Below are 10,432 nucleotides of genomic sequence, written 5' to 3'. Positions count from 1 at the left end.
CCAATAGTACATGGAATAGAAAAACTTCTCGGATCTTTGAACTTCGGAGGGGAACTCCCTTGAAGAATAGCACTACTCACTTTGGTGAAGGCAATAGTCTCCAACTTTCAGATGGATTTCTTCTTGGTAAGAACATCTTTCATGTACTTTGCATAAGCCGGAACATAATTGATCAATTCCGTGAATAGGATTGAGACTTCTAAGTTCTTCACAATTTCTATGAACTTTCCAAGTTGGTCATCAAGCTTAGGCTTAGCTTCTCGACTTGGGAATGGAAGTCTAATCACAATAGGCTCTTTTTTCTTAGCCTTCTCTTCATTCTTCTTCTTTGAAATTTCATTGGTGGTAGGATCTACCTCCTTAGAGTTCTCCACAACTCTTTGCTTGTCACTAACATCCACAATATCTTTATCAACTGGCCTCTTCGGTCCCTCATATCTTGTACCACTCCTCAAATGGATGGCACTAACCGTCTCATGTCTTGGGGGATTACCTTGAGGCGGTAATTGCCCCTTTTGTCTTTGAGAGCTAGAAGATGCTAATTGAGTTATTTGAGTCTCTAACATTTTGTTGTGGGCAAGAATGTTGTTGATGGTGATCTCTTTAGCTTGGCTATCCTTTTGCATTTGGGTGAAAAATTCTTGTTGGTTCTTTTGCATTTGGAGGACCGCTTTTTGAACATCAAAGCTTTGGTCATTTGATTGGTTGTAGGAAGGTTGATTTTGATAACCTTGGCTTTGGTTGAAAAGGGTCTTTGAGCTTGGTTTCTCATTGGAGGTGGGGTGTATGTTTGTTGGAGTTTTTGGACATTTTGGCTCTTGTATGAAAGATTTGGCTGAAATTTGGTATTCTCATTATAGTACTTGGAATAAGGGGTGCCATTCTTGTATGCTTGGAAAGCATTAACTTGTTCATTTGTTCCCCTACATTCATTTTGATCATGTCCCAAGGTTCCACAACTTTCACATACTTCTCTTGGGATTGAGGATGATGCCACCATAGCATTAACATGTTGTTTGGGTGATTTGGAAGCTTCATCAAGCTTAGCCATGGCCTTCTCAAACTTCAAATTGATGGTGTCGATATGAGCACTTAGTTGGGCACCCAATTGAGTGATCGAATCTACCTCATGCTTTCCTCCTCTTGTGGCCTTTCGAGGCCTACTATATTGGGAATTATGAACCGCCATCTCTTCGATTTTGGCCCACGTTTGATTGTCGTCAACTTCGGTAAACATCCCATTGGACCCCATATTAAGAACATTGCGAGAGTCTTCATATAGACCGTTCCGAAATTGTTGCACAAGGAACCACTCACTAAGCCCATGGTGTGGACAAGAACGACAAGTGTCCTTAAATCTCTCCCATGCTTCATATAATGATTCCTCATCCCTTTGCTTGAACCTGGTGATTTGGGCTCTCAACATATTAGTCTTCTCCGAAGGATAGAATTTCTTGTATAAGGCAAGTGCTAACTTCTTCCATGAATCAATACCAAGGGTAGCCTTGTCTAGGCTCTTCAACCATTGCTTTGCGGTACCGATCAAAGAAAAAGGAAACAATACCCATCGGATTTGGTCTTGAGTAACTCCGGTTTGAGAGATTGCATCACAATAGTCACAAAAAGTCTCCATATGTGAGTGAGGGTCTTCACTAGGCATCCCTCCAAATTGACTTCTCTCAACTAATTATATGAATGAGGATTTGGCAATGAAATTACCGGTTAAATGTGGTGGTGTAGGAGTACCGTTTGGTAGGTTCTCCTCTGTTGGTACGGAATGTGATGAAAATTTCGGCATTGTAGGTTGATTTTGTGGTGGGTTTTGAATTGGGTTATCCTCTCCTTCTCTTGCAAAAGGGTTGACAAACTCAATGTTATTTGGTTGAATATCCACAATCTCACCAATACCTACAACTCTTGAAGTACCTCTAGCAAACCTTCTATTGTTGGTTAAGGTCCTTTCAATCTCGAAATCAATAGGTAATAAATTACCTTGTGATCTCCTAGTCATGCAAAATATCAAACAACTCGAAAACAATTAGAACAACCTTGAGGAGATTGACTTCCCCAAGGTAAAGAAAGACACAACTAAAAACAATTAACGAAAATCAAATCAATTGAACACCGTCCCCGGCAACGGCGCCATTTTTGGTCCGGTTTAAACTCGTCTTCAAAAGCTACCAACCAAAACAATATTTATAACTTCACAAACTACTCCTAGTAAAGAGGTAAGTAAAGGTCGGATCCCAAGGGATGGGTATTGATGTAGGATTTTCAATTGCAAGTAGCTATGTCTTAGGGTGTCGCAAATTGGGTTTGAGATGAGATGTGGTCTAAACTAATCAATAAGATGAATGTAAATTAAGTAAAGCAAATAAAGGGGTTGTAAACAATTGATTAAAAGCACTAGGGTGTCATGGGTTCATAGGGGATTCATGGAAATAGATTATATAAACATGTTCTCAAATAGATGCAAGCACTTATTGTTGTGATGTGATCGAGTTAGTGTATATCTTACAATCCCTAGAAGAATTTAGGTCCCGGAGCCGAGTCGTCTAGACTGTACAACACCTACAAGTCGACTTAGTCTCCCCCTATTTAACTCTTATGCATGGTCTAATGAGGCTCGAGTTGGTTTATGTCTTACAAGCCTCATTGAAAAGATAGGACATGGGTAAAAAATGCAAGGATTCATAGGGTTTCATTTCATCAAACATAACATGTGCATAGGTTGAAATCACAACAAGCAAGCAAATCAATTATGCAAACATAGCAGATTAAGCATAGATCAATTCCCATGTTTGTTTCCCCTAATTCCCCATTAACCCTAGCTAAAGAACTACTCACTCATGGTCAAGTTAGCATGCTAATAAGGTTGTCAATCATACTAACAAAGGAAAACATAATGAATAAATGATGTGATTAACAATAACTAAACAAGGGTAAAAAGGAATTATACCTATGGAGATAATCCAAATAATAAAGCAAAGAATAATAGAAGTACTTGATGATTGATGGAAGGTTGTCAATCCTCCAATAAACCCCAATAATCTTCTAATTACCCAAATAAAACTAAGAACAATTGAGAGAATTACGGAAAGATTAAGATGTGATTAATATTGAAATGTGTATTACAACTAGATTAAGACTAAATTAAGAGAGGATTAAGATGATATTAAAGCTTGACTAAAGATTGATTAAGAATTGTTTAAGAATGAATGATAATCTAGGTAGTACAATGGGGGTATTTATACTAAAATTAAGTACAAGGATTAGGGTTATTAAGGGCTTAAATGACTATTAAGACCCTAAGAGAAGCTTGAGGACTTGCAACTCCCGAGGGACATGTGCGGATCATGCTTGCAACTCCCACCAGGATCCGCTCGTCCTCACCTGAAGCACGGCCTGTCCTGTAAGGAGATCCGCTCAGGCTGGCAGTCGGGACGCTCGGATTGTGCTTTGGTACGCTCGGATAATGCTCAGGGACGCTCGGATCGTTGCTATGATCTGCTCATCCTGAGCTTGGGCCGCTCGAATCGTTGGACATGGTTCTTCTCTTGTTTGGCTCTTTAACAATCCGTGGGGATTGTGTTGGGGATGCAGAGATCTTTTCGTCATTGCCCATTTCACTTTATTTATTTGCTTAGGACTCTAGTGTCGGTCTCCTCTTCGATTCTTGGTCATTAGATGCAATCCATTTAGCTCCATTTCGCTCCATAAATTCAAGGTTAGCAATTCTCTCCTACCAAGGACACAAAACCTCAAAGAATATGCAAAATGGGAAACTAAAGATAAGAAATGACCCTAATATATGCTAGAAAGCATGGGAACAAGGTTAATTTGGGGACTAAATGTGCTCAAATATGAGTCACATCACCTGATGATGAAGAGGAGGATAAAGAGGGGGAGGAGCCAGTTGATGAAGGTATCAGTTCTGCTATTGCTTCCAAGGCAGGTTAATAACTTAGTTTTTAGAGTAGCTGTTTTTTGGCCCATCTAGGGGGGGGGAGGTTCCCTGGACAAACAATTTTTAGATTCTGTTGGTATTTTGTCCTACCCAAGAGGGATGTTCCCTAGGCAACTTTGGATCTGCTGCTGTGGATTTGAAACTCATCGTCAAAAGCTACCAACCAAAACAATATTTATAACTTCACAAACTACTCTTAGTAAAGAGGTAAGTAAAGGTCGGATCCCAAGGGACGGGTATTGATGTAGGATTCTCAATTGCAAGTAGCATGTCCAAGGGTGTCACAATTTGGGTTGAGGTAGGTGATAAACTAAAATAATCAACAAGATGAATAAAAACAAAGTAAAGCAAGTAGAGGGGTTGTAAACAATTGATTAAAGGCACTAGGGTGTCATGGGTTCATAGGGGATTCATGGGAGTTGATCATGCAAACATGTTCTCAATTAGATAGCAAGCACTTATTGTTATGATGGGATCGAGTTAGTGTATGTCTTACAATCCCTAAAAAGGTTTGGGTCCCGGAGCCGAATCGATTAGATTGTACAACACCTACAAGTCGACTTAATTCTTCGTATCCAACTATATGCATGGTCTATTGAGGCTCGAGTTGGTGTATAAGCTTACAAGCCTCATTGAAAAGATAGGTGATGGGTAAAAAATGCAAGGATTCATAGGCTCGCATTTCACCAAACATAACATGTGCATAAGTTAAAATCACAACAAGCAAGCAATTTAATTATGAAAACATATTAGATTAAGCATGAATCATTCGCCATGTTTGTTTCCCCTAATTCCCCATTAACCCTAGCTAAGGAAACTACTCACTCATGATCAAGTTTAACATGCTAATAAGGTTGTCAATCATACTAACAAAGCAAAACATGATGAATTAATGAAAGTGATTAATAATAATTAAACAAGATTAAGAGAGAATTATACCTATGAAGATGATTCCAAATAATAAAGCAAAGAATACTAGAAGTACTTGATGATTGATGGAAGGTTGTCAATCCTCCAAATAAACCCAAATAATTTTCTAATTACCCAAAATAAAGGAAGAACAATAGAGAAATTAAGGAAAGATTAAGATGTGATTAATATTGATAAATGTATTATAACTAAATTAAGACTAATTTTGAATATATTAAGAGAGCATAAGAATTGATTAGAGAATGATGCTAATCTAGGTAGTACAAAGGGGTATTTATACTAAGGATTTGGTACAAAGATTAGGGTTACTAAGGGCTTAAATGACTATTAAGACCCTAATAAAAGTTGAGGAAATGCTACTCCCGAGGGAAATGAGCGGATCCTCTTGCTAATCCTGCGTCGATCCGCTCGTCCTATGGTATGGCACGGGCTCTTCTGACTTGTGATCCGCTCGGATCCTGGGGAAGACGCTCGGGTTCTGGCACTACAATCCGCTCGTCCTGGGAACAGGATGCCCGGATCATGGTGCTTTGAGCTGCTCGGATCGTGCTTGATCCGCTCGGTTTCCTGGACAGAGTGCTTCTCTTCTTTTCCTCCTTAACAATCCACAAGGATCATGTTGGGAATGCAAGGATCCTTTCATCATTACCCATTTCACTTTATTATCTACTTAGGCCTCTAGTGTTGGTCTTCTCTTTGATGCTTGGTAATTGGATGCGATCCATTTAGCTCCATTTCGCTTCATAAATGCAAGGTTAGCAATCCTTTCCTACCAAGGAGACAAAACCTCAAAGAATATGCAAAATGGGAAACTAAAGATAGTAAATGACCCAAATAAGTGCTATAAAGCATAGGAACGAGGTTAATTCGGGGACTAAATGTGCTCAAATATGAGTCACATCAAACATCCCCAAATCGAACCTTTGCTCGTCCCGAGTAAAGAGGTGACTAAAACTAGGACCTTTATTTAAACTAACCTACTAATATAGCCGATATGAGACAATTATCGGGTCTCACTCCGCCCCTTCAACTCACAACAAGACAACCATGAGGTAGGATGCCTTCTTGGAAGGCAAGGTGGGGCTTGCCAAAATGGCGATACATCCAAGCATTAGGGACACAAAAGTAAGTAATGGATGCATCTACAAAAATGAATAGCCACTTTCCTCATCTAACTGACAGAAATTATCTAAAAGGGAAGCAATCTAAGGGTACATATTCCATTATAGATACGGTTTCTTCAAACTACTAAGCCTAGAAGGATACCAATAAATCACCTCCAAGTTGTGTCAATCTAGGGTACCTTTGTCCTCAATCGTTAAATGATTTCGTCAAGATTAGTCTCCCTATGGTGTTAGAAACACTGGAGGATCGCGGAATTCTCCTTATTGCCTAGACAAGAAGAGTCGTCCCCTCTCTACCATGCACAAAAGTGGATTTGATGGATAAAGGGATCAATGTGTTTTGAGTTTCATATGGGAGTTTGCTTTTGATGTTGTTATTCCCCCCCAATTTCTTGTGGCATTTGATATTTGAGAACAACTCTTTTTGCCATTTCTTGATGTTTGGCATTTGATGCTTGACAATTTCAACTTTTTGCATTTTTGAACATTTTCAAAGTCACCCCAATTTGTAAGGAGGGTGCTTATATTTGAAGCATAGGAGTTCTTATTTTTGTACTCCTCTTTTCTTTGATGCATTTGCAAACTTTTTGATTTTTTATTTCCATGCTTGAACTCAAATTCATAATTTTTTGCGCCCATTCCCTTTTTGTTGTCAAAATGTGATGGATGTGGAAGATGGTTGAATGGTTTCAAGGGTCACCTTGGATAAACGGTAGCCAAGGAGTTATCACACCACAAGGTACTCTTGACTAGGCCTTAATCCATGGGTCAAAGGATACTAGCATGACACATCCTAGGGTGTTTTAGAAGCATTCTAATGAGCAAAGTCTTAAGAAGAAAAAGTATCTACAAGGGCCTTATATACACTTGTCAAGCTTCCCAAATAGATGTTTTCATAAAATTTTCCTAAAATGCAACTATATGCCATGATGCAACTAACATTTATACAACCTAATGCAAATGCTTCAATCAACTAGTATGCCATATAAAGCTAAATACAACTCCTAAAATCACATTGGTGTATACCACATCAATCAAAATAAAGCCACATAGTCATTAACATAGAAAGGAAAAAGGAGATTTGGAAAGATCATACCATGCGGTCTTCATATTCCTCATGCCTAGGATGTGGCGTAGTCGATCATTGTGAAAGAAGGATAAACAAACAAACAAACAAGTATATACAAAATATACAATCTACACTATAAAGGAATGGACATGTTTTTGGGGTTTTCAAATTTTCAAGTTTTTATGGTTTTTGTGTTTGTGAAATAAATGAACATATTTTTGTATTTTTCGAAATTTTTCAATTTTTATAATTTTTGATTTAAAAGTCAAGTTAGAATTCCCCATCCACACACTAGTATGGGCATTGTCCTCAATGATCAAAACGATAGGAAACTATGCATGCTAAATGAGAATGCATGATTTCTACACTAATATGCAAACTATATGACATATACACAAGTGATGCAATCTAAGCTACACTATATGATGCATGACTTTATTGGTTGGAGAGTTAATTTAGATTAACTCCCAATGCTTGTGTTTGAACTTCCCCAAACCAAGTAAGACACTATTTCTAGTGTAAAAATGGGGGAGTTCATGCACAAGTATGCAATGCATAAAACTAATTGTCATTTTGGATTTTCAAAAGTGGGAACAATAAATTTATCATCACCTAGATGTTACTAAGGTGGAATAATAGTCCTTAACTTTTACAAGGACAACACTAGAAATTGAAGCAATCAATTGTAAAACAAGTTAGCATAGCATGAAATTTTTGACAAGAAAAATGAGGGGGAAAGAAGAGCCTCACCTTGGCTATGGTGAGTAGCGTATGCCCACTCCACCTAGCTCATGAACATCTTCATTAGTTACCATCATCCCCTCCAAGATCACTATCCCCTTGTGCTCTTGAATCGTCACTCTCATAAAAATCCATGAACTCGTCCCCCTCGCTATTGACCTCCACCGTTTCACCGCCACTTGACCTTTCTCCTTCTCCTTCTCCATGTCCATGTCCATGTGTTCCACCATTGGAATGCTCCGAGTTTGGAAAAAGGATATCCATTTGAGCCCAAGAGGGAAGCATTCCCTCTTCACTAATATGCCCTTGTTGGGCCAATCGGTGAAATTGTGGATAGAGAGCATAGTAATTGTCCACCCTTACTTCATATTGCTTTTGGTGCATGTCTTGGAGTAGACCCATGAAAAAGTCATCTCTAGGAAGGATGAAGGGATTTGGGTGATTATAAGGTTGATATAGAAATGGGTAAGGCGGGATAACAACTTTCTCTTTTTCATTTGTTTGAGGTTCATGTTGTTGAGGTTGGGTAGGAGGTGGGGTTTGATTTACTTGGTTGGAACGAGTTGGGATGAGGTAGGATGGTACTTGCGAGAGGGGACCCCTTCGAGGTGATATCCTTGTTAAACCTTCCATTGGAAGAAAAATGGGGGTGCTTCCCTTGGTGAGCCACTTAATCTTTCGCTCAAAGCCCTCAAGGGTGATCCAATGGTGTTGTCGGGAAATCAACATCTTGTCGAAAAATCAACATCTCATCAATCATGGTGTTGCCCAAAAGAGGTATATAGGCATTGTTGTTGTTGAAATTGGGGTTGAGGAATTTTGGAAGCCTTGTTATTAATCCTCCATTGACAATGTGGATCATACCATCATCATCTCCGTTCCGGAACTTTGCCCATCTTTCAAGAAGTACTAAGGGGGCGTTGAAGTGATAACCGCTCCTCCCTTATATCTTTAGGTAGGACTCCATAAAAACTAGATCTAGTTCATTCACTACTGCGGGATCACGGCGGGCTAAGAGAGTGCTTGTGATAAACCGGTAAGTAAGCCGAATAATGGGGTTTTGAATGTAAGAGGCCGAGCATTCCTTAATGAAAGAGAAATCGCGACCCGTCATGGCTCGCCATAGAGGTGCTATGCTATAATTCCGAGGTTTTGATGTATGGGTAGGCGATACATCAAGGCCCAACACACTAGCAAACTCCACAAGAGTCATCATTCGATTTGTGTTCTCTAGTCTAAACTCCACACAAATCGTCTTGTTCAAGGTAAAAATCTTTAGGAAACTCAAGAATTCGAGGACTAAGGGCCGATAAGTGAACTCATGCATGTTGAACATGGTTGAAAGACCAAATAATTCAAAGAGCGCCTCGGTTTGATGATAAATGCCTAGTTTCCTTAATGACCATGGCGCATGAATTTAGTAGGAAGAATGTTCTTACCAAGGAGACGATGAAAGACGAGTCTTTGGACATCATTAACGAATTCTATGTTGGAGAACTCATTAAGTCTTGAGAGATCAACTATTTCTTCATTCTCTCTCCTCAATGTGTTGAGGTGAGATGTTGAGGAGCTTCCAATTACTTTTGTTCTTCTTCTTTCTCTAGACAAGGACCCTCTTGATCTCATCTTTAAAAGTAGATCTTGAAGTTTTGCTTGTTGAAGATGAGGATATTCTTTGTAATTGGGATCCTTCTTGAAACCCTAGGTTTTGGGGGTTTTTAATTTAGAGAGGTGAATGTGTGCTTTTTGTGTGAATTGAGTCATATGGGAGGGGATTTTATGTTTTATAAAGGAAGGAAGGATGAGGTGTCATGAAATGGGTGATGGGTAGGAGAAAGCATATGTCGAAAATAGAAGATCATCACGGGAGGGAGACGCGCGGGCCGTGCTCGGGACGGGCTCAGGACGCTCAGATCCTCAGTCAGTGCACTCTGGAATTTCCAACCCGTGCTGGGACGCGTGGATTTTGCTCAAGACGAGCGGATCTTTTCTCTGGGGATGCTCGGATTTTTCAGAGGATGCTCGGATTCATAATCAGTGTGAACCTTAAATTTTTGAAGCAGCCAGGACGCGCGAACCGTGCTCAAGGCGGGCGACTCAGGGTCTGAGACGAGCGTCCTCAATATGCTCTAATTTTGTAATATAATGTTTTCTTCAATTCCAGCACTCCCAAGACCCGCGTCCTGAGGCCAAGACGCTCAGGTCGTTACTCCCTGGGACGCCCGGATTATCTGTAGTTCCCACGGGCTCAGGCTTGTCCATGGGGTTTCCTCCTTTTTGTTCTTCTTTCTCCTCATTTCAATCATTGATAAGAGTGCTTCCCCACACTTAAATTGCTAAATCCTTCATTCATCAAAAGAGTTAGTAACACTCCCTCACCGACTCTCATGTCAAAAATCATGCTTTTATGTAAATGCAATAAAGTTAAAAATACAAGTGAGAAGAGTTAGTATATTTACAAATGGTGGTTTAGAGAGGAATCCACCAAACTCTCTCTTTGATGGTCTTTTCATGGTGGGAGAGGCTTGAGGCGGATGACCTCTACTTCTCTGATGAATGCTCCTTCATAATATGGCTTCAACCTTTGGCCGTTGACTTTGA

General features: G+C 39.7%; 1 non-coding gene across 1 annotated transcript; it reads left to right on the top strand.

The window, feature by feature from the left end:
• The first annotated feature begins 1,319 nt into the window (after positions 1-1,319).
• On the top strand, positions 1,320-1,426 carry LOC141625296 (small nucleolar RNA R71). Its single transcript, XR_012535084.1, has one exon. It is a non-coding gene; the product is annotated as a small nucleolar RNA R71 (small nucleolar RNA).
• Positions 1,427-10,432: the final 9,006 nt, after the last annotated feature.

The sequence above is a fragment of the Silene latifolia genome, chromosome X (assembly GCF_048544455.1).
Source record: "Silene latifolia isolate original U9 population chromosome X, ASM4854445v1, whole genome shotgun sequence".
Taxonomy (NCBI): Eukaryota; Viridiplantae; Streptophyta; class Magnoliopsida; order Caryophyllales; family Caryophyllaceae; genus Silene; species Silene latifolia.
This window is presented reverse-complemented; position numbering and strand designations above follow the sequence as displayed.